The sequence below is a fragment of the Cyprinodon tularosa genome, unplaced genomic scaffold, assembly GCF_016077235.1.
Source record: "Cyprinodon tularosa strain WSP-4 unplaced genomic scaffold, ASM1607723v1 ctg593, whole genome shotgun sequence".
In the NCBI taxonomy this organism is placed as follows: domain Eukaryota; kingdom Metazoa; phylum Chordata; class Actinopteri; order Cyprinodontiformes; family Cyprinodontidae; genus Cyprinodon; species Cyprinodon tularosa.
The window spans coordinates 576,807-599,884 of NW_024039333.1; the positions used below are offsets into that span (position 1 = coordinate 576,807).

The 23,078-nt window shown below is 43.5% G+C and overlaps 1 pseudogene; it reads left to right on the top strand.

Annotated features, from left to right (window-relative positions):
• The first annotated feature begins 9,318 nt into the window (after nt 1–9,318).
• Nucleotides 9,319–11,043, top strand: LOC119797665 (annotated as a pseudogene).
• Nucleotides 11,044–23,078: the final 12,035 nt, after the last annotated feature.

The following is a 23,078-nucleotide window of genomic DNA, read 5'->3' on the forward strand; positions in this document are numbered from 1 at the left end:
CCAATGGTTCCACAAATGAACTCTCACGCTTGGTCTTACTCAATTTAGCTTACATCTTTATTTAATTCTTTGGACAAAACAAAATACATGACACAATATTTAAAAATATAAATAAATAAATAAAATATATATATATATTTTCTTTTTTCTTTTTTTATATATACATACATATATACATATATAAATATATATATATATATATATATATATATATATATATATATATATATATATATATATATATATATATATATATATATATATATCCATATATATATGTAAAAGACTATATGTATATACATATATATGTACATATATATGTACATATATGTATATATATGTATATACATTTATATATATATATATATATATATATATATATATATATATATATATATATATATATATATATATATATATATATATATATATATATATATATATTAAAGGGAGCAGAAGGAAAAAAAATCTTTTATATAATCTACCCCTTCTCACACTCAAATTGTTATACCGATCATACTTTCACCAAAAAAAAGATCTATTAAATTTGAGTCAACTTTGTTAGAGCAGGGAGATATGGGAAACCTGCTGGATTACGCCCTCATAAGACTGAATTGAGTAACCCTGGCCTCTTGGAATGAAAATGTTGTGCATTCACTGAATTGTATTGACATTAATTTAAAACAGGGAAATTAGACAAAAAACATTAATCTTGTAAGATAATATATACATACATATATATATATATATATATACAGGTGCTGGTCATAAAATTAGAATATCATGAAAAAGTAGATTGATTTCAGTAATTCCATTTAAAAAGTGAAACTTGTATATTATATTCATACATTACATACAAACTCATATATTTCAGATGTTTATTTTGTTTAATTTTGATGATTACAAATGACAACAAATGAAAATCTCAAATTCATCATATCAGAAAATTAGAATATTGTGAAAAGGTTCAAAATTGATGGCCCCTGGTGCCACACTCTAATCAGCTAATTAACTCAAACCACCTGCAAAAGCCTTTAAATGGTCTTTCAGTCTAGTTCTATAGGCTACACAATCATGGGGAAGACTGCTGACTTGACAGTTGTCCAAAAGACGACCATCGACACCTTGCACAAGGAGGGCAAGACACAAAAGGTCATCGCTAAAGAGGCTGCCTGTTCACAGAGCTCAGTGTCCAAGCACATTAATAGAGAGGCGAAGGGAAGGAAAAGATGTGGTCGAAAAAAGTGTACAAGCAAGAGAGATAACCGCACCCTGGAGAGGATTGTGAAACAAAACCCCTTCAAAAATGTGGGGGAGATTCACAAAGAGTGGACTGCAGCTGGAGTGAGTGCTTCAAGAACCACCACACACAGACGTATGAAAGACATGGGTTTCTGCTGTCGCATTCCTTGTGTCAAGCCACTCTTGAACCACAGACAGCGTCAGAAGCGTCTTGCCTGGGCTAAAGAGAAACAGGACTGGACTGCTGGTGAGTGGTCCAAAGTCATGTTCTCTGATGAAAGTAAATTTTGCATTTCCTTTGGAAATCAAGGTCCCAGAGTCTGGAGGAAAAGAAGAGAGGCACTTCATCCACGTTGCTTGAAGTCCAGTGTAAAGTTTCCACAGTCAGTGATGGTTTGGGGTGCCATGTCATCTGCTGGTGTTGGTCCATTGTGTTTTCTGAGGTCCAGGGTCAACGCAGCCACATACCAGGAAGTTTTAGAGCACTTCATGCTTCCTGCAGCTGACCAACTTTTTGGAGATGCAGATTTCATTTTCCAACAGGACTTGGCACCTGCACACAGTGCCAAATCTACCAGTACCTGGTTGAAGGACCATGGTATCCCTGTTCTTAATTGGCCAGCAAACTCTCCTGACCTTAACCCCATAGAAAATCTATGGGGTATTGTGAAGAAGAAGATGCAATACACCAGACCCAACAATTCAGAAGAGCTAAAAGCCACTATTAGAGCAACCTGGGCTATCATAACACCTGAGCAGTGCCACAGACTGATCGACTCCATGCCACGCCGCATTGCTGCAGTAATACAGGCCAAAAGAGGCCCAACTAAATACTGAGTGCTGTACATGCTCATACTTTTCATGTTCATACTTTTCAGTTGGCCAACATTTCTATAAATCCTTTGTTTTTATTGGTCTTCAGTAATATTCTAATTTTCTGATATGATGAATTTGAGATTTTCATTTGTTGTCATTTGTAATCATCAAAATTAAACAAAATAAACATCTGAAATATATGAGTTTGTATGTAATGTATGAATATAATATACAAGTTTCACTTTTTAAATGGAATTACTGAAATCAATCTACTTTTTCATGATATTCTAATTTTATGACCAGCACCTGTATATATATATATATATATATATATATATATATATATATATATATATATATATATATATATATATATATATATATATATACATATATATATATATATATATATATATATATACTTTCCTTAACAAACAACAAATTCTGCACAGCCAGCACAATATTTATAGCTACTGACAGATGCTCTAAGAGACTAAAAGCAGAAGGAAGGAAAAGATCAACTTGGCTATGCCTATGGTATATTCCTGCTAGTATGAGGGTCAGTTTGGTCTCCCGAACAACTCTCAGGATTCAACATCTGCTTTTTAACTTTTTTTTATGAATGGTTTTATTTCTCTTTGAATCATGGATGCAACATTCAGGCTTGCCATGGGGTGTGTCCATGATAGACATTAGCTCTGATAAAATTCTTCTCTCACCTCCATAGTGGAGAACACTAAAGCAGTTAAGGCCTAAAAGTGTTTAGTCTTCTCACTGCTTCCATAGCAATCTCCAGCAAAGCATCATTAATGGTAAGCTTCTTCCAGAATGAGTGAGGAGCAATGTGGAAAGTTGTTCCTGCAGCAATGTTATCAATCATGCCCATCATGGAACATTTCCACTGAAAAAGGAATATGTACTTATCTTATATTATCTTATCTTATGGTTTAAGTTCATTATTTAGCACAGAAATGCATTAAAACAGAGTGCAAGGAGGGAACAAAGTTATAGACAATATATACAAATATATACAAAGTCATAGACTTGTATAAAGTTCCACTCAAATCAACTTGAAAATAAAAGAAGGAGCCCAAAGAAGTTTGAGCAGTGGGAGTTGGATACAAAGAAATGGGCTATATGCACGGTTCCACTACTTCCTAAATTTCAGACAGCACCTTTGCTTCCTGTCTTTCATTATTGGACAAACTGATTAATCCAGGTGTGTCTGATCTCAATAACTGGCCAAACACACCTGGGTTAATCAGTTTGTCCAATAATGAAAGACAGGAAGAAAAGGTGCTGTCTGAAATTCAGGAAGTAGTGGAACCGTGAATTTCCATTTGGTTTCACAGGGGTAGACTGTTCCTTTCCTCCAAACCAATCGTGGGATCATGTAAACACTGAATCAGAAAGTTGTAAGGTTGCGTTCTTACAGTGAATGTTTCTACAAAACGTCAGCGTGCAACGAGTGACGTGGTGAACCGCATAATTCCCTGGACAGCAACAGAAATTTTTTTTTTTTAATTCAGACTCTTTCGCTACGCCTTTTTCTCTTGGCTGTCTCCAGGAGTGTACTGTATGAGTATCAGTTTTTAAACCTTTTCTTTAAAATAATGTGATCTAACATCATACTGTGCATATCAGAAAGAATAGTTCTGCTTGGATGTTGCCGCATGTACACACCAGATTGGAATGAATTAATTCCCATGTAAACAGCTGCCTTTAAAACCTCAATCAGAATGATTTTGTACCAAAAGGGAAAAAGTCTCTATGTAAACATACCTACTATCTCCCTTTGTCCTTTTAGGATTGTCTGTGTTTATTCCCTTGTTTATCTTCCGTGTTCCATGCATGCCCTTCCTGCATCCTTTTGTGTTTTCTTGTGAGTTCAAGTCTTGGTTAGTACTTTGTTATTGTTCTGTTGTACCTTTCCAGCCAGCATTTAATGTGGGGCCCATATGGGTTCAATTTTGGCTGTATAGGGACCCAAGTGGGTTTGTCCATGGTTTCCATGGTGGCCCCATGTGTTTTCCCGTATAGCCTATAGGCATGGGCTTGAACAGGGCAAATTTGCAGATCTCATAGTTTAAGTTACATGGGCCCCATATGTGGAAGCCCACATGGGGAAACACAGTTGGGACTACCATGGAAACTAGGGATGGAACTGTTTATGAAAACCGTTCGAACCGTTCGGTTTGACTGTCTCGGTTCGGTTCACATGTGTTGCATTCGGTACATGCGCTGCTCCTTTTTCTCATAGGCGAAGCGTGTACACTCCAGAGCAGAAGGTGGCGGTACTGCGACCAAAGCCAACCACCAGTAGTAAACAAGAAGAAGAAGAAGCGAAGCAGCGCAGCCGGGTGTAGCAGAAAAACATCAGTTGTTGTGCAGAATTGTGTGGGTATGACGAGTGGGAAAGAACGGGAGTTGGAAGACGCAGACATGGGCAATGTGGAGTCAACAAGTCATCTCCATGTTATGTATTTAATCTACCCAGCCAATTAACCAGGTGAGTCCAATCTGCACAGGTTAATTTACGGTGAAGATTGGACTCACCTGCTTCAGTGGCTGGGTAGAACAAATACATGACATGGAGATAACTTGTTGACTCCACATTGCCCATGTCTGGGAAGACGCGCCAGCAGCACTTAGGTCTGCTGTATGGGACCACTTTGCATTTAGAGTGACCTACGATGACGGTGGAAAGAAAGTTGTGGATAAAAGTGCAACAGTGTGCAAGCATTGTGCAACATGTTTTGTTTATGCGAACAGCAACATGACCAACATGTCAGGCTAACCCCAAAATCCCACATACTCCGTCATCGCTCCGCTCCGCCCCGCTGTGCTCCAGACCGCCTGCACAAAGCAAAGCCTATAGCCTCCGCTGTGGCTTCCGTGGATGGATATACCCACATGGATATGTTGGCTGGGTTGGATTCCTTGTTTTTTCCCCTGGCTCGTTGACTCTTTTGTTGCTACTTTATTTCTGTTGGACTTAGATTCCCTGTTTATATACCGCTTTCCAAAATAATAATCTTTTCCATTTCAGACTACATTTGGGCTATCCCCCACACTAGTGGACAGCAGTTCAATAAGAGAACAATACTAACTTGTCTTTTCTTGTCCTGGCACATTTATACTTCGCAAAGTATGGACCCCACTATGTTACATGTGGGCCACTTTAGGCCCACATACAGGTTAGTCTATACTTACCTGCAGTCTTTCGGCCAAGTGTGGCCCAAAGGTGTTTTGGCCATGCATGATTTTTTCATATATGGGCCACTTTAGACTCACATCCAGATTAGTCGATGCTTATTTGCCGATTGTAGGCCAAAAGTGGCCCAAATGTGTTTTGGCCAAGGCGGGCCACGTGCGTATTTTCATATGTGGGCCACTTTAGGCTCACATCCAGATTAATCAATGCTTATTTGCCGACTTTCGGCCAAAAGTGGCCCAAATGTGTTTTGTCAAAGGTGGGCCACGTGCGTTTTTTCATATGTGGGCCACTTTAGGCTCACATCAAGATTAGTCGATGCATATTTGCCGACTTTCGGCCAAAAGTGGCCCAAATGTGTTTTGGCCAAGATGGGCCACGTGCATTTTTCATATGTGGGCCACTTTAGGCTCACATCCAGATCAGTCCATGCTTATTTGCCGACTTTTGGCCAAAAGTGGCCCAAATGTGTTTTGGCCAAGGTCGGCCACGTACGTTTCTTCATATGTGGGCCACTTTAGGCTCACATCCAGATTAGTCGATGCTTATTTGCCAACTTTAGGCCAAAAGTGGCCCAAATGTGTTTTGACAAACGTGGGCCACCTACATTTTTCATATGTGGGCCACTTTAGGCTCACATCCAGAGTAGTTGATGCTTATTTGCCAACTCTAGGCCAAAAGTGGCCCAAATGTGTTTTGGCAAACGTGGGCCAAGTGCGTTTTTTCATATGTGGGCCACTTCAGGCTCACATCCAGATTAGTCGATGCTCATTTGCCGACTTTCGGCCAAAAGTGGCCCAAATATGTTTTGGCCAAGGTGGGCCACGTGCATTTTTCATATGTGGGCCACTTTAGGCTCACATCCAGATTAGTTTATGCTTATTTGCCGACTTTTGGCCAAAAGTGGCCCAAATGTGTTTTGGCCAAGGTCGGCCACGTGCGTTTCTTCATATGTGGGCCACTTCAGGCTCACATCCAGAGTAGTTGATGCTTATTTGCCAACTCTAGGCCAAAAGTGGCCCAAATGTGTTTTGGCAAACGTGGGCCAAGTGCGTTTTTTCATATGTGGGCCACTTCAGGCTCACATCCAGATTAGTCGATGCTCATTTGCCGACTTTCGGCCAAAAGTGGCCCAAATATGTTTTGGCCAAGGTGGGCCACGTTCATTTTTCATATGTGGGCCACTTTAGGCTCACATCCAGAGTAGTTGATGCTTATTTGCCAACTCTAGGCCAAAAGTGGCCCAAATATGTTTTGGCAAACGTGGGCCACGTACGTTTTTTCATATCTGGGCCACTTTAGGCTCACATCCAGATTAGTCTATGCTTACTTGCCGACTTCCGGCCATATGTGTCCCAAATGTGTTTTGGCAAAGGTAGGCCATGTACGTTTTTTCATATCTGGGCCACTTTAGGCTCACATCCAGATTAGTCGATGCTCATTTGCCGACTTTCGGCCAAAAGTGGCCCAAATGTGTTTTGGCCAAAGTGGGCCACGTGCATTTTTCATATGTGGGCCACTTTAGGCTCACATCCAGATTAGTTGATGCTTATTTGCCGACTTCCGGCCAAAAGTGGCCCAAATGTGTTTTGGCAAACGTGGGCCACGTACGTTTTTTCATATCTGGGCCACTCTAGGCTCACATCCAGATTAGTCTATGCTTACTTGCCGACTTCCGGCCAAATGTGGCCCAAATGTGGTTTGGCCAAGGTGGGCCATGCATGTTTTTCCATATATGGGCCACTTTAGGCTCACATATGTTTTGTATGGGCCAGAAGAATGCCTACAGTGCCGGATTGTTGCCTGAAGTGGCCCACATCCGTCTGCTATCTGGGTTCCCTAAAGGAAATGTAATTGTTATTGCCTCCTCTAAAGCCCTTTTTGCTAATTTGTCTGCCTTTTCATTTCATGATCCTGCGAACGGTGAAGGCAGGGTGACCTCCAAATCCCAACACAGCCTTTCTTTTCTGCTTGTTGAGTTTTATTTAGTTACTGGGTTCTACCCCATTTACAGTCTCCTGCGTTTGTTCTTTGAGATAATTTCACTGTTAATTCTCAGTCTGTTGTCCAGGTGAAAACCAAGATATTTATATTCCTGTGACTATGTTTTCACTTATAAATATTGTCAGGACTCAGCCGACAGAACCGTGCAGTTTCTGCCAGTTCTGCTCCCTTATGCTTTCTCTGCAGGAGTCTCCAGCTCACAAGTGGGCGGGGCATGTGCACCTGCGGATGGTTCAGCAGCGTCTGATTGCGCTATAAGAGCAACATACGGACAGCGGGAGGACGCCAGAGTGTTAACCGTAGTGGTTTTCCTCTCGATCGCCTACCCGGCCAACTCCTAGTTCTGAGTCTGATGCCGCTATAAGAGCAGCATACGGACAGCAGCAGGACGCCAGAATGTTAACCGTAGTGGTTTTCCTCTTGATCGCCTTCCCGGCCAACTCCTAGTTCCGAGTCACCACTAGGTCCTCCCTTTCACCCGGTCGTCCTCGCCCGGTTAGGTTGCCGCGTCCAGTGAAGTCGAACGGGTCTCGGTGCTGTTGCTTTCTCGTCGTCTCCATTGCTTACGTTTTTTCTGGTTAAACTTAATAAACAGTTAACTGATCCTTGTTGCCGAGTGTGGTCTGCACGTGGGCTAAATACGTTTAGCCAAACATGGCAAATATACTTATAGATTACTTTATTTAGGTAAACTTTTAAATTTCCTGTTAAGTCCTACAGGAACACTGTGAGAACAAAGTAAAACTCCTAAAAACAATGTTTAAGGCTATTTCACACTGTATTCTTTTTGTGGGGGGAAGTAGTATTTCTTTAATTAAGACCACAGCTGTTTTAAGATGATGAATTTTTGGACACTTTGTATGTAAAATATCTTTAACTGATGTATGTAAAACAGTTTTTCATCACTATTTGCAATGTAGGCTAAAGCCCTCTTTAGCCGCTTAAATCTCTAGGATTATATTTAAAAAAACACTTTAAAAAGCTCATATAGTGAAAAACTCTTCAACAACTTAAATTTGATTAAGATTACACCTAAGTATAGTAAAGAAAAAATACATGTATATGAATTATGTTGATGTCACCATGGAAAAAGTGATGGACCCTTAAATACAGTTGCGTTGGGTTATTATACTTCAATGATTTGTAAACTGTGTCAGACAGAGTGGGTGTCTATCTCATAGGTTGCGTCATTATAAGGTATCCAACCCCTACATAGTTTTGGTGCTGCTCGCTTTTACTGCCACAATTATAAACATGCATTCGCTTCATCAAACCTGTCTCTTGAGAAGAGGGTATTTGTATTATTACTATCATTATCATTATTATTATCATTACTTTACTATTGTACGCTATTCTATCTATATAGGTGGCATACAATGGGTAGGAGATTATTGGCATATTTAGTGGACAAATACATATGTCTATTATATTTAACAGCCTTGATATTTTGGATTTTTTTTAAAACCTTCTGATAAATAAAGATTATTCCTAACAGTTTATATGAAGATTCTGAATTCAAAAAAAAAGTTAAAATTCAGAATTCCATTGATTATGAAATATTGCCTTATCTGGTTAGACTGTAAAAAGTTTCCGTAGAGTAAAATGCTCATGTGGTTTCCTCTCAGCATATGAAGATCCGGCATTCTTTGAAGGCCTCAGAAGTTTATTAGTGATAATCAGAGAACAAATAGCATCAAGGAACCCAACAGAAAGGGCAAGGAGGAAGTTGTGGGGAACTGTAAAGCAGAGTTAGAGTCTTTAACACTTTTAAGGCTTTGACCATCTCCCAGAGCTCCTTTCAGTCTGTCATTTGAAAATGAAGAAGTGTTTGGGAGGATAAGAGAGGATCAAATTCCAACAGGACAACCATCCTATAGAGTCTTAGCTACAATGCATGAAAATTAATCTATGTTTAATCCATCTATACATATGATATGTGTGACTGAGGATTGCTTTGCATTCAATAATAAATCTACAGAAACACAAGAGACATGGATGGAATGAATTCATCCATCAATGAATACTCTGCAACATCCCAGAACATGACGTGTGATCCAGTGGAAAGAGCCGATCACCCTTTACTCCTGTTCTTCTACAGTCTGGTGTTTCTGGTAAGCATTGTGTCTCAGTGTTGTAAAGTCTCAGAATAAAGAAATATCATTAATATTTTTGGTCTCATCTGCAGGTGGGCTTGATCCTCAACAGCTTCACTTTGTGATTTCACTGCTGTGGAGCTCATAGACAAGTTTCCAAAAGCTTGACGATCTACCTGAAACATCTGACAGCTGCTGACTTTTTGCTGTGCATTAGCCTCCCAATGCGAATCATGTATTACTCCACCAGGTCTTTCACTGTGCATCTGTTTTACTGTAGCTTTGGATCTGTGCTCCTTTACCTCAACATGATTACCAGTATCCTGTTCATGGGCTACATCGCAGCTAACAGGTACAAGAACTTAATAGCCAGTAAGGTAAATAGTTTAGACTAGGGTGCTGTTTAAACATTGAAAGCTGTAATTTTTTCCTGTTTTTTAAGTATACACCATGCTTTTATAGCCTTCCTTATTTACGCTGGTAGAAATAAAAATAAGGGATTCGGGAAACTGGTTGGCCAGAACTTTATAACTTGGTTTATTAGTTCCTTTGTTGTGTTCTACAGCAATGAAAGACTAAAGAGGACCAAGAAACCAATAGGTGCAATATAGATGGATACATTTAAAAAAAAAAGTTAAAAAACAACAGTATGATGGACACAAAGGAAGCTCTGGGACAGCATGGGCTATATTATTTGTTAATTGATTGGAGCACAATATGAGGTCCTGAACACATCATTTTAAACGTCATAATTAAAACACTAGGTCCACATTGGCAGCCGATTTGGGTTGATTACCACATGCCCACAGCCTCCCTCCTCCTTCCATCTGGACCTGTTTCTGCTCGCTTCTGTCAAATTTTGTCACTTCATCATGATAAATGTGGAATAGTTCCCATAGATTACAATGTGCAGTTAAGGAGGATGTGAAATCAGGGGGTTGGGGCGGTACGCAGTTCCAGGAAGATATGCTGTCTGCTATTTTGGGCCACCAACTTAGGTGCACAGCTACCAATCTATGTGTAACTATGAATTCAGAACTGTAGAATTTTAGCCAATAAAAAAGTCCAAAAATAAGGAAAATTAATCATTACTTACTCTTTCTATTTCTCCGTAGGTACATGAAGATCTTTTATAGCTCAGAAACTTCCTTCCTGATGACTACCAAAGCCAGCCACATCATCTCGATGACCACCTGGTTTGTTTCCCTGACCTTAATGACATCATACAGCATCCTTTTGCTGATCACCTACAAACCCCATCCGTATCTCACCACTTGTGGATTTCTACTGTCTGACCGTGTAAATTCACTGCACTCAGTGATGCATTTTTTTGCTGCTTTCATCTTCATGTTAGTTCTCTTATCTCTTGTCTTTTTTTACTATAACACCTGCCGCAGGGTGAGACAGATCCAGCAGAGACAGATGGGCTCCAACTCCAAGAGACTTTTAAAGTCTCGCAGGAATATGTTGGTGTTAGTCAGTGTGTTCTGCTTTTGTTTTGTCCCTTTTCACCTTGTTCGACTTCCTTATATCCTATTTGGAGGACATTGTTCAGAGGTGTTTTACTACCTGAAGGAGGTGACTCTCTTAATGTCAGTTTGTAATATCTGTCTGGATCCTCTCATTTATCTTTTTTTCTGTAAAGACTTCAGGACTAAGTTTCACTTGAAGTAAATGTTTTGCATGAAGGGCAAAAAGAACACCTCAACTTAAAGGTATAGAGGACAATCTTTTATTTCCAGGTGGAGCGCTGGTTGATAAATTTCCATCTTATCAAGGACAATGACATGTGGACAGCGTTCATGAACAAATTGAATATGATCATCATACACACACACAGCCGATGCTCAAATGTCAGATTGACTATCATGTAACTACGGCCTCCAATGTTTTCTCTCTGCTGAAATGTTTGTCTCATGTTTAATTTTTACTCGGAGTGGTTTTTTGATATCTCAAACTATACCCTGACAAGAATAAAGTTTAAAATATGCTATCCCCCCCCATGTGTCTCCTACCTTTCCACAGAGATAAAGGGAACCACAATAAGGGAACCGCCTCATGGTGGGGCCCTTGGCACCTATAAGAACGCACCAAAAGCAGCGTTCTGTAAATCGTTCCACCTGCCATGGTTGCGCAAGTGCATTTTTTTTTTAAGTGGAGAGGGCAGGTCTTTAAAAAAAAACATGAAATCCTCCACGATACCTTTAAGAAGAAAGACAAAGTGAGGATCAGTTGAGCACCATAACATCTGCTCTGATCTCCAGGAGCAGTGAGGGCAGAATATCAGGCACTGGAACCATCAGTCCAGTATTTCTTTGATCAAGCAATTGCTAAATGTTCATTTGAAAATAGCACATGCAATACATATAAATCAAGGAATTTAAGGTGAAAATTATTTATTATATCTTATAGTTCTCCTCTTTTGGGACTTTGAGTTTTTAGCTTTCAGTTATCAGTTATTTTGTCATGTTGTTCTTTGGTTTATTTTCCATTTTATGTATGTTTAAGCAGGCCTTGGGTTGCTCTCTGTCGCCCTCTTGTGCCTGTCTCCTTTCACCTTTCTTCCTGCATTTAATATGTTGACATATAAAATATAAGTTGGCATAATTTAGACCAGTAGTTCGTGACAAAACGCTCCCAATGTGATGCTTGTGTGGAACCTCCATCAACCTGCCTGTAAGATGCAGTGGCAGAGTTAGACTTTTTTAGTTGGAGGGCAAAAGGGGGAAAGGTAATCTCAGGGAGATATACAGTCATGAGAAGGAACATGATTAGTGATGCAAGAACTGTTTGTACGAAAAAATGTGTTCCTCGTTTCTACAAGTCATTTAGGAGAAAATGTCCCATTCATCAATTTCCTCCTATTTCTAATTTTCTCTCAACTCCAAAATTGGTTTATGAGTGCTCCAGATATAGGAGTCTTGAGCAATCAGTTGGCTGATATCTAAATCTTGTTTTTCACTAAATGACTACATTTGTCCAGTTTATTAGGCAAACATTATTAATTATAATGCAACTCTGAAAATTATGACGTTTTCATTTACTGATGACAGAACTATCGGTCACTACACCTGCAGCTGGCATGTAGGATTCCAGAAACAACTGGTGTCATCTGTTGTCATTTCATTAAAAGAACAGACTTATTATTGAGCTCAAATAAGATCAAGCTACTATTGAAACAACATCTGGGACAGAAAATGAATAGAAAGTTCTGCAAAACTCCTTTTTATGGTCAGATTTGCATTAATTTCACTCCATGGCCCCTTGGCTTTATTTTTACTCTATATTTAAAATGATTGGATATGTGTCTGTCTGACTTCGTTAAATTATAGTTTCACTATTAAAAGTTTTATCTTTATGAATGGGCAGATGAGAGATGACAGACGGGGTCTGAGGATGCACAGTAAACATGTACGGGTGTATTAAAAGGATTTTGCAGAATGTTGTCTCATTGTTTACTAGGGAACTCAGCATTTACGGTATATCATATGTTGCACCTCTGGTCTCCATCAGTACTTTTGATTGACTATTTTTGGATCAAATTATTTTCATGTTTCTATCATCCTTTGTTTACCTCTGCAATGGTGCAACCATGGCATTTATAGCTCTGGTAATTTATTCCCCACTGCTTTGCTTTTATTTGTGCTGCTTTGCCCTCATTCAGCAGAACCTCAATCTTTGAAACAGTAAAGGTTTTATTTTTCAGTTTCAATGATATGTGAAAATTAACACATTTTCACAAGCATCGGAAATTGTCGCCCTCCCACATATGTAGCCTTAAATGGCATTATTGGGTAATTATGCAGATTTCCACTACCGTTCCTGTCATGATGGCTTTCTGATAAACCCATATGCAGAACACACCACGGAGTCAGGGGTAAAAGTTCAACAGTTTATTAAAGGCACACACAGAGAAATATGAACTGGTTCTGGTACAGGTCCGGGACTGGAATCACTGATATCTGCAGAGATGGATAGTTTGATTAGCCAAGCAGTTTAGATGGCTTGTCGAGTGTGTTAATTTAGAATGTACCTTGGAGAGGTTCTGGCAGATCCTTTGAGACGGGGGGAACCGGTTGGGTCCAGAAACTATGGATTCAGCAGGGAGCTCAGCAGCAGCAGCGTCTAGCGTCTGACTCGTGAGTTTCTGACCTTGACTTGGTTTACTAGCTCTTCCTTGAGAGCTTTAGGAGGAATCCAGACTGATATCTTATGGTTTGGCTTCCTTAGGCAAGCAAGCAGGTTTCCAGGCAAAGCTCATCCAGAGCTTCTGGGTTTCTGACCTTGACTTGGTTTCCTAGCTCTTCCTTGAGAGCTGTAGGAGGAATCCAGACTGATATCTTCTGGTTTGGCTTCCTTGGGCCAGCAGGCAGGTTTCCAGGCAAAGCTCATCCAGAGCTTCTGGGTTTCCTGTGAGCAAAGAAGACAAAGGCAGGTTAGAATCTAGTTTCTCTCTAGAGCCAACTAAGATTCTCTAAAAATGACAGAGGCTCAGGTTTGCTAACCAAACTTGGTCAACACTGCGGCGTTGAAGGAAGGTCTGGCTGCTGCTTATATAGGAAGGTCTCCTGATGGGCTGATGAGCTTCAGGTGTGCTGGAGGGCTCCAGCCCAGGAGACCCACAGCGCACCCTGCTGGAGACAGGTGGTGATTCTCCAGATGCCAACAGTTCCAAAGTTTGGGGTCATCCAAACAATTTTGTGTTTTCCTGTAAAGTCACACTTATTCACCACCATACGTTGCGAAATGAATAGAAAATAGAGTCAAGACATTGTCAAGGTTAGAAATAATGATTTGTATTTGAAATAAGATTTTATTTTTTTTATATTAAACTTTGATTTCATCAAAGAATCCTCCATTTGCAGCAATTACAGCATGGCAGACCTTTGGCATTCTAGCTGTTAATTTGTTGAGGTAATCTGGAGAAACTGCACCCAACTTTTCCAGAAGCATCTCCCACAAGTTGGATTGGTTGGATGGGCACTTCTTGCTTACCATACGGTCAAGCTGCTCCCACAACAGCTCAGTGGGATTCAGATCTGGTGACTGCGCTGGCCACTCCATTACCGATAGAATACCAGCTGCCTGCTTCTGCTCTAAATAGTTCTTCCACAATTTGGAGGTGTGTTTAGGGTCATTGTCCAGTTGTAGGATGAAATTGGCTCCAATCAAGCGCTGTCCACTGGGTATGGCATGGCGTTGCAAAATTAGATTAGATTAGATTACATGAGCTTTATTGATCTCACAGCGGAGAAATTCACTTGTCACATATTGGCATAGAAGTCAAAGAAGGTGCAAACAAGGAGGAAAAAGGTGCATTAAGAATAAACAATAAACAATATATATACAGTATATCCAGGTATATACAGTATATCAAGATAAATAAGGATTATGGTGCAATTGTACATGTATCGCACACAATAAAAAACAAAATAAAAATAAGAAATAAGGAGTCATTGTGGTTATAGTGCATTATTTTAGAGTCTGGAATGAATGACCTGTGGTACCGCTCCTTTTTACAGACAGGGTGTCTAAGTCTCTGGCTAAAGGAGCTGCTCAGCTCCTCTACAGTCTGGTGCAGGGGGTGAGAGGTGTTGTCCATGATGGATGTAAGTTTGGACAGCATCCTCCTCTCAGCCACTTCCTTCACCGAGTCCAGAGGGCAGCCCAGGACAGCAGTGGCCTTCCTCACCAGCTTATTCAGTCTCTTTCTGTCCCGCTCTGAGCTGCCAGGGGCCCAGCAGACGACAGCGTAGAGGAGGGCTGAGGCCACCACAGAGTCATAAAAGATTTTAAGGAGGGGCTTGCTGACTCCAAAGGCCCTCAGCCTCCTCAGGAGGTGGAGGCGGCTCTGGCCCTTTTTATACAGAGCGTCAGTGTTGTGAGTCCAGTCCAGTTTATTGTTGACGTGAACACCCAGGTAACACCCAGGTATTTGAAACTCTCCACAGTTTCTATGTCCTGTCCACGGATGTTCACGGGGGTTGGGGTGGTGGTCTTCTCCTGAAGTCGATCACCATCTCCTTCGTCTTACTGGTGTTCAAAGACAGATGGTTTCTCTCACACCAGTCCACAAAGTCCATGATGACCAACCAGTATTCCAACTCGTTCCCCTCAGACACACAGTCCACAATGGCCGAGTCATCGGAGAACTTCTGGAGGTGGCAGCTGTCCGTGTTGTAGGTGAAGTCCGAGGTGTAGAGGGTGAAAAGAAAAGAAGACAGGGCCCTGGGGGGCCCCGGTGCTGCAGAGTGCCACCTCTGACTGGCAGCCATGCAGCCGCATGTACTGAGGACAGTCAGTGAGGTAGATAGTGGTCCAGTCCGCTAGATGCTTGTCCACCCCAGCATCCTCCAGCTTCCCCCTCAGCAGCACTGGTCTGATTGTGTTGAAACTGCTGGAGAAGTCAAAGAACATGACTCGCACAGCGCTCCCAGTGGTCTCCAGGTGGGTGAGCACCCGCTGCAGCAGGTAGATGATGGCGTCATCTACTCCGATGTTGGGCCGGTAGGCAAACTGCACCAGGTCCAGGGTGGGGCTCACCACCGTGCGGAGGTGGGCGAGGACGAGGTGCTCCATGGTCTTCATCAGGTGAGATGTCAGGGTGACTGGTCTGAAGTGGCCCGGATCCCTGCCGTGTGGCGTTTTGGGAACCGGAACCACACACGGTGGGGACCACCCCCAGCCTGAGGCTCAGGTTGTACATGTAGCTGAGGACCTGATAGAGCTCATCTGCACAGGTCCTCAGCAGCCTGGGGGGGAGGTCATCTGGTCCTCAGGCTTTCCTCTGTTTCAGCCTCCTCAGCTGCCCTCTCACCTGCATTGGTGTTACTGTGAGGGGGGAGGAAGGCGTGACTAGAGGTGTTGATGGGTCGGGGGTATGTGGGAGTGGCGGCGATGGGGGGGAAAGGTCTTTGGGGGGCTGGTGGTTGGAGGTGTGTGGAGAGTTGAGGGCAGGGAGGGGACCAGTGTGAGGGGAGTCAAACCGCATGAAGAAGCTGTTTAACTCATCTGCAAACTTGGTGTTACCGTCTGCAGCCCTGCTGGTCCTCTGCTCAAAGCCGGAGATGTTCTTCAGACCTCTCCACACATCTCTGGCATTGTTCTGCACCAGCTGCTCCTCCATCTTCTTCTCATAGTCCTTCTTTGCCGCCCTGATCCTCCACTGGAGCTCCCGCTGAGCTCTATGCTGCTCATCTCTATCCCCTGAGTAGAAAGCCTGTTTCTTCCAATTCAGGAGGACTTTCAGCTCAGGGGTCAGCCAGGGAGGGTTGTTTGGAAAACATCGTAGCCGTCGTGTAGGCACAATGCTCTCCACACAGAAGGTCATGTAGTCAGTGATGCATTCAGTCAGGCTGTTGATGTCCTCACCATGAGAGCTTTGGAACATGCTCCAGTCTAAATGGAGTGATAGCCTTCCTTATTCAGAATCCCTTTCACCCTGTACAAATCACCCACCTTACCAGCACCAAAGCAACCCCAGACCATCACATTACTTCCACCATCCTTAACAGATGGTGTCAGGCATTCTTCCAGCATCTTTTCATTTGTTCTGAATCTCACAAACCTTCTTCTTTGTGATCCAAACACCTCAAACTTGGATTCATCCGTCCACAACACTGTTTTCTAGTCTTCCTCTGTCCAATGTCTGTGTTCTTTGCCCATCATAATCTTTATCTTGGCCAGTCTCAGATATGGCTTTTCTGCCCTGAAGCCCAGAATGAGCAAACACATTGTACCGTTAGAACACTGGAGCGATAGTTGCTGGAAATGGGCCTCTATACACCTATGTAGATATTGCACTGTTGTGCCATATGCCATGATCATACTTTTTGGACATGGGGAACCAGTGTCCATATTTCATCTTGATAGGATGACAAGAGGAGAACACACAGCTTTGGTGAATAACAGCTGGGGGACTTCTGCAGCCCTAAAGGTTATTGGTTCTTGATTAAGCAAATCATTCATTTGGCCAAATAATGTTTTACTCACCTCATGGATTTGCTTTGTGAATTGGTCTGAAAAAAGTCCAATTGCTCTAAATTAGTGAAAAGCTAATTTGATCATATTCCAAATTCTTCCAGATAAACTTTGGTTTCAAACACAAAATCCATCTCAATCTGAAATATGGTTTTCAAACATGCTCCCCTTCCTCTTTGTACATAGTAGTTTAGTTTAGTTGAGTTTTACTTGTTAGGTTTATTCAGTGATGATTATAAAATTAATGTGTGCTTATGAAACATTTGTGCAAGGGGATGCTCCACCTCGGTCTCATGATCCAGTCAGGAGACCATCCTGCCTTGTCATTCTGATGAAGCATTCTGTCTTCATGAACTGATCAATTGTCTTGTCAGAACAATACTCTGTTTGTAACCATGTGCTATGTTCTGTTAATAAAAGACGGCTGCAGGAGGGGACTCAGAGAAGGAAAGCTTGAAGTTGGGTTGGGCTTTTCCTTCTGCTCTTGCAGAAGCTCCTTGAATCTCTTTCCTGTGCAGACTCAATTTCTATTTATTTGCAAATTTACATATCCTGAATCCAACATTTTTGGTGCCGAAACCCGGGAGTCAAGATCCAATTGTCCAGGACCGTGCGGGACCGTGCATTACTGGCAAACAGTCTGGCAGGGAAGTGTCAGCCTCCTCCTCCTAAAGTAGGCCTCATAATCAGCAAACAGGAAACAGGTGTGTAGAAGTCAGCTCATGCCCTCAGGAGGAAGATCTCACGCGCCCTCTGGTGGAGAAAGTTAGTGTTGGGATCCAGAGGCTTGCCCACCAGAGGGCGCCGAAGATCCCTTCCTAAGGGCTTGTGCTCACCTGCAACACCTGTCTCTCATCTCCTCATCAGCCTTGGGCCTACTTAAGGAGGCGGAGGGCTTCACTCCAGCGCCAGAGTGTTTGTCAGTAACGGTTAGCAAAACCTGAGCCAACCTGCCTGTCTGAGTCTTCTGACGTTTTATGATCCAAGCATGATCCTGTTTCCCCTTTCTGTCTCACAGAGAGAACCTGCCTGACTACCAGTAACTCTAGAGAGTTATCTCTGCTGTGATCTGCCTGCCTGCTCTCTGTTGAACTCTGGAGGGCCTCTTCTGTCAGTATCTGCCTGCCCGCCCTCAGAGGAAAACTAGAAGAGAGACTCTGTCTGCCTGCAAGCACACAGTAAGCCCTGCACTCTGACCGTCTCAACCCAGCTCTCAAGACAGAGAGAGAGAGAACCAAACCTGGAGTCTGCCAGTCTGCACTCTGACCGTCTCAACCTAGCTCTCAGGAGAGAGAAAGAGCAAAACCTGGAGTTTGCCAGCCTGCACTCTGACCGTCTCTGCCCAGCTCTCAAGAGAGAGAGAGAGAGCTCATCAGGAATCAGCCTACCTGCACTCAGACTGCCTCAGCCTAGCTCTCAGCTCTCCTCCTGCCTGCACTGTGTTCCCAACCTGGAACCTGCCCACCAGCACTCAGACTGCCTCAGCCAAAGCTCTCAGTTCACCTCCTGTCTGCACTCAGCTCAACCTCTGCTAGCCCTCAGCCCTCGGTCTGCCAACTGCCTCTGGATCCACAAGGTTCCCCCCCTCTCTGCAGCTCTGCTCATCTCCAGATCAGCGGTGAACCTAATCCAGATCAGTCTCTCTAACCCAGGACCTGTCTTAATTATTTTACATTCCTTATAAATAAACCTTTGAACTTTTCTCCTGCCTCCGAGTGTTCTGCATATGGGCTAGGTTCTATAACCCACCATGACAGAACACTCTGGCCAACAAACTAGCCCCACAGAATCACTCTGGAAGGTGTTGGATCAACACCCAGCCCACATTAAGAGCCATGACTCCACCCCCCATGAATTAAACATCAGTCAAGCTAAAATCAACCGCACCCCACAGGAAAATACCCAGTGCGCCACACCTGAGACAGAGCCCATTCAACTTCCGGTACAAGATACTAATCCTCCACTCAGGTCAGAACCCAGCCCGTCGTTTCCTGAATTCTGCCCTTCACTGCCTGAAAGATTTTTCGGCAACCCAAGTAAGTGCAAGGGATTTTTGTTCCAGTGTCTGCTCATTTTTGAGCATTCTCAGTTAAGTTTTCCTAATGATAAGAGCAAAATAGCTTTTATTATGTCAAAACTGTCCGGAAAAGCCCTTGAATGGGCGGAGGCCAGATTTTCGTTAGAATCTAGTTTTAGTTGTACTTATGGGGAATTTATCCAGGAGTTTAAACAAGTCTTTAATCAAGACACTGATACACTATATTGCCAAAAGTATTTGCTCACCCATCCAAATTATTGGAATCAGGTGTTCCAATCACTTCCATGGCCACAGGTGTATAAATTCAAGCACCTAGGCATGCAGACTGTTTTTACAAACATTTGTGAAAGAATGGGTCACTCTCAGGAGCTCAGTGAATTCCAGCGTGGAACTGTGATAGGATGCCACCTGTGCAACAAATCCAGTCGTGAAATTTCCTCGCTCCTAAATATTCCACAGTCAACTGTCAGCTGTATTATAAGAAAATGGAAGTGTTTGGGAACGACAGCAACTCAGCCACGAAGTGGTAGGCCACGTAAACTGACGGAGCGGGGTCAGCGGATGCTGACGCGCATAGTGCGAAGAGGTCGCCAACTTTCTGCAGAGTCAATCACTACAGACCTCCAAACTTCATGTGGCCTTCAGATTAGCTCAAGAACAGTGCGCAGAGAGCTTCATGGAATGGGTTTCCATGGTCGAGCAGCTGCATCCAAGCCATACATCACCAAGTGCAATGCAAAGCGTCGGATGCGGTGGTGTAAAGCACGCCGCCACTGGACTCTAGAGCAGTGGAGACGCGTTCTCTGGAGTGACGAATCGCGCTTCTCCATCTGGCAATCTGATGGACGGGTCTGGGTTTGGCGGTTGCCAGGAGAACGGTACTTGTCTGACTGCATTGTGCCAAGTGTAAAGTTTGGTGGAGGGGGGATTATGGTGTGAGGTTGTTTTTCAGGAGCTGGGCTTGGCCCCTTAGTTCCAGTGAAAGGAACTCTGAATGCTTCAGCATACCAAGACATTTTGGACAATTCCATGCTCCCAACTTTGTGGGAACAGTTTGGAGCTGGCCCCTTCCTCTTCCAACATGACTGTGCACCAGTGCACAAAGCAAGGTCCATAAAGACATGGATGACAGAGTCTGGTGTGGATGAACTTGACTGGCCTGCACAGAGTCCTGACCTCAACCCGATAGAACACCTTTGGGATGAATTAGAGCGGAGACTGAGAGCCAGGCCTTCTCGTCCAACATCAGTGTGCGACCTCACAAATGCGCTTCTGGAAGAATGGTCAAAAATTCCCATAAACACACTCCTAAACCTTGTGGACAGCCTTCCCAGAAGAGTTGAAGCTGTTCTAGCTGCAAAGGGTGGACCGACGTCATATTGAACCCTATGGATTAGGAACGGGATGTCACTTAAGCTCATATGTGAGTCAAGGCAGGTGAGCAAATACTTTTGGCAATATAGTGTAGGTCCACTGAATCTCGCGGACTATTGGAATTAAAACAGGGAAAGAGAACTGTTGCTGAATTCTCTATCGACTTCCGGGTGAAAGCAGCTGCATCCGGTTGGAACGAATCTGCGCTCAAAAGCGCTTATTTTCATGCCCTAGATGATTCTATTAAGGACGAACTGGCCACTCTCGATGAGCCTACAACTTTAGAGGAACTTATAAAGTTCACAATCCGTATAGATAATAGGCTGCGAGCCAGATCCAAAGCCGTTCAGCTTCCTGTTCAGGACTCCAGTTCCCATCTGCACCAGGTCAGTCTTTGCAAACATCGTCATGATCAACAATTAGCACCATCCATTAAGAAACTTAAATTAGGCCCACTAGTTTCACCCCAAACAGTCAGAGCCCCCCATATCCATGAGTCAGACCTCTAGAGCTTTTTTTATGGGGATAGGGAGGATCCCTTCCCCTTCATTCCACCTATTCGGCTCCCCGCCAGCCAGATCTAGCTTCAGCACCCATTAACATTCCTGTTTCTTTAGCTTAAGAGCTAGTTACCACGTCTGTTTTTCTTGCCTCAGAACCCGTAATCGAACCAACTAGCCTAGCGTCTGAACCCATTAGCGAACCAGGTAGCCTAGCCCCTGACCCTGTTAACGAGCAAGTAAGTTCAGCTCCTAGGACCCCCCGTCGTAAGAGACAGCGCCGTTGTGGGCCTCCTCCCGCTCTTTGCTGCCCAGAGACCCCTGAGCCTGCTCTGAGCCGTCTAGAGACCCCTGAGCCTGTTCTGTGCAATCTAGAGACCCCTGAGCCTGCTCTGTGCCATCTAGAGACCCCTGAGCTTGCTCTGTTCTTCCAGAGACCCCTGAGCCGGTTTCAAAAGAGGCTTCTGAGTCCGGGGGATCTGGAAGTACGCCTCCAAGAGTACCCAAGCGGGAGTTCCAAGCATCCAAGAGCCCTCTGCAGGCACTCCAAGCCCCCTCGGAGGCTGCACCTGTGCCGCTGTGGGCGGCTCCTTCCATGTTGGTTCCGGAGCCGCAGTTGGTGGCCTCCTCTGTTCCTGTTCCTGAGCCGCAGTCGACGGCCCCTTTTGAACCTGTTCCTGAACCGCAGTTGGCGGTTACCTCTGAGTCTGTTCCTGAGCCGCAGTCGGCGGCCCCTTCTGAACCTGTTCCTGAACTGCAGTCGGCGGTTACCTCTGAGTCTGCTCCTGAGCCGCAGTGGGCGGCCCCTTCAGAGCCTGTTCCTGAGCCGCAGTCGGCAGTCCCATCTGTTCCTGAGCCGCAGTCGGCGGCCCCATCTGAGCCTGTTCCGGAACCGCAGTCGGCGGTCTCCTCTGAGCCTGTTCCTGAGCCGCAGTCGGCGGTCACCTCTGAGCCTGTTCCTGAGCCGCAGTCGGCGGCCTCCTCTGAGCCTGTTCCTGAGTCGCAGTCGACGGCCCCTCCTGTTCCAGTTCCTGAGCCGCAGTTGGCGGCTCCCTCTGAGCCTGTTCCTGAGTTGCAGTCGGCAGCCCCTCCTGCTCCAGTTCCTGAGCCGCAGTCCACGGCCTCCTCTGAGCCTGTTCCAGAGCCGCAGTCCGCGGCCTCCTCTGAGCCTGTTCTAGAGCCGCAGTCCGCGGTCCCCTCTGAGCCTGTTCCAGAGCCGCAGTCCGCGGTCCCTTCTGAGACTGTTGCTGATTTTTATTTGCTGGTTGCTTTGTGGCTTCACATGCTAAAAATATCTATGAGGTGTTGCAAAGAGACACCTACTCTAGTGAAGCTTTTCTCACAAAGCTCATTTAAAAATACCAGCAGAGGCAGACCTGAAACCATGAAAAGATCTCAAAGATATATATATATATATATATATATATATATATATATATATATATATATATATATATATATATATATATATATATATATATATATATATATATATATATACATATATGTAAAAGGTAATTAATAGGTGATAGTTTTTCCCCCACTACAAAACGGATTGACAAAACCCTCTGAATTGTCTGTTTGACAGAAAGGAGTTAAGCCTCTCTAGAGCTACACAGGATAGATCAACTACATCTTAAAGTTTCAGTATGTCAGTTTTCACCTAACAAAAAACCTCAAAGATGACTCATTTGCTGTGTGAGACACCACGTAGCGATAAGAGAGCAAAAAAATATATGCTCTTCCGTTTGAAAAATAGTTACCATAACATCCCCATTAACACCAAATATTTTCTCAAGCAATACTAAGGAAACTGT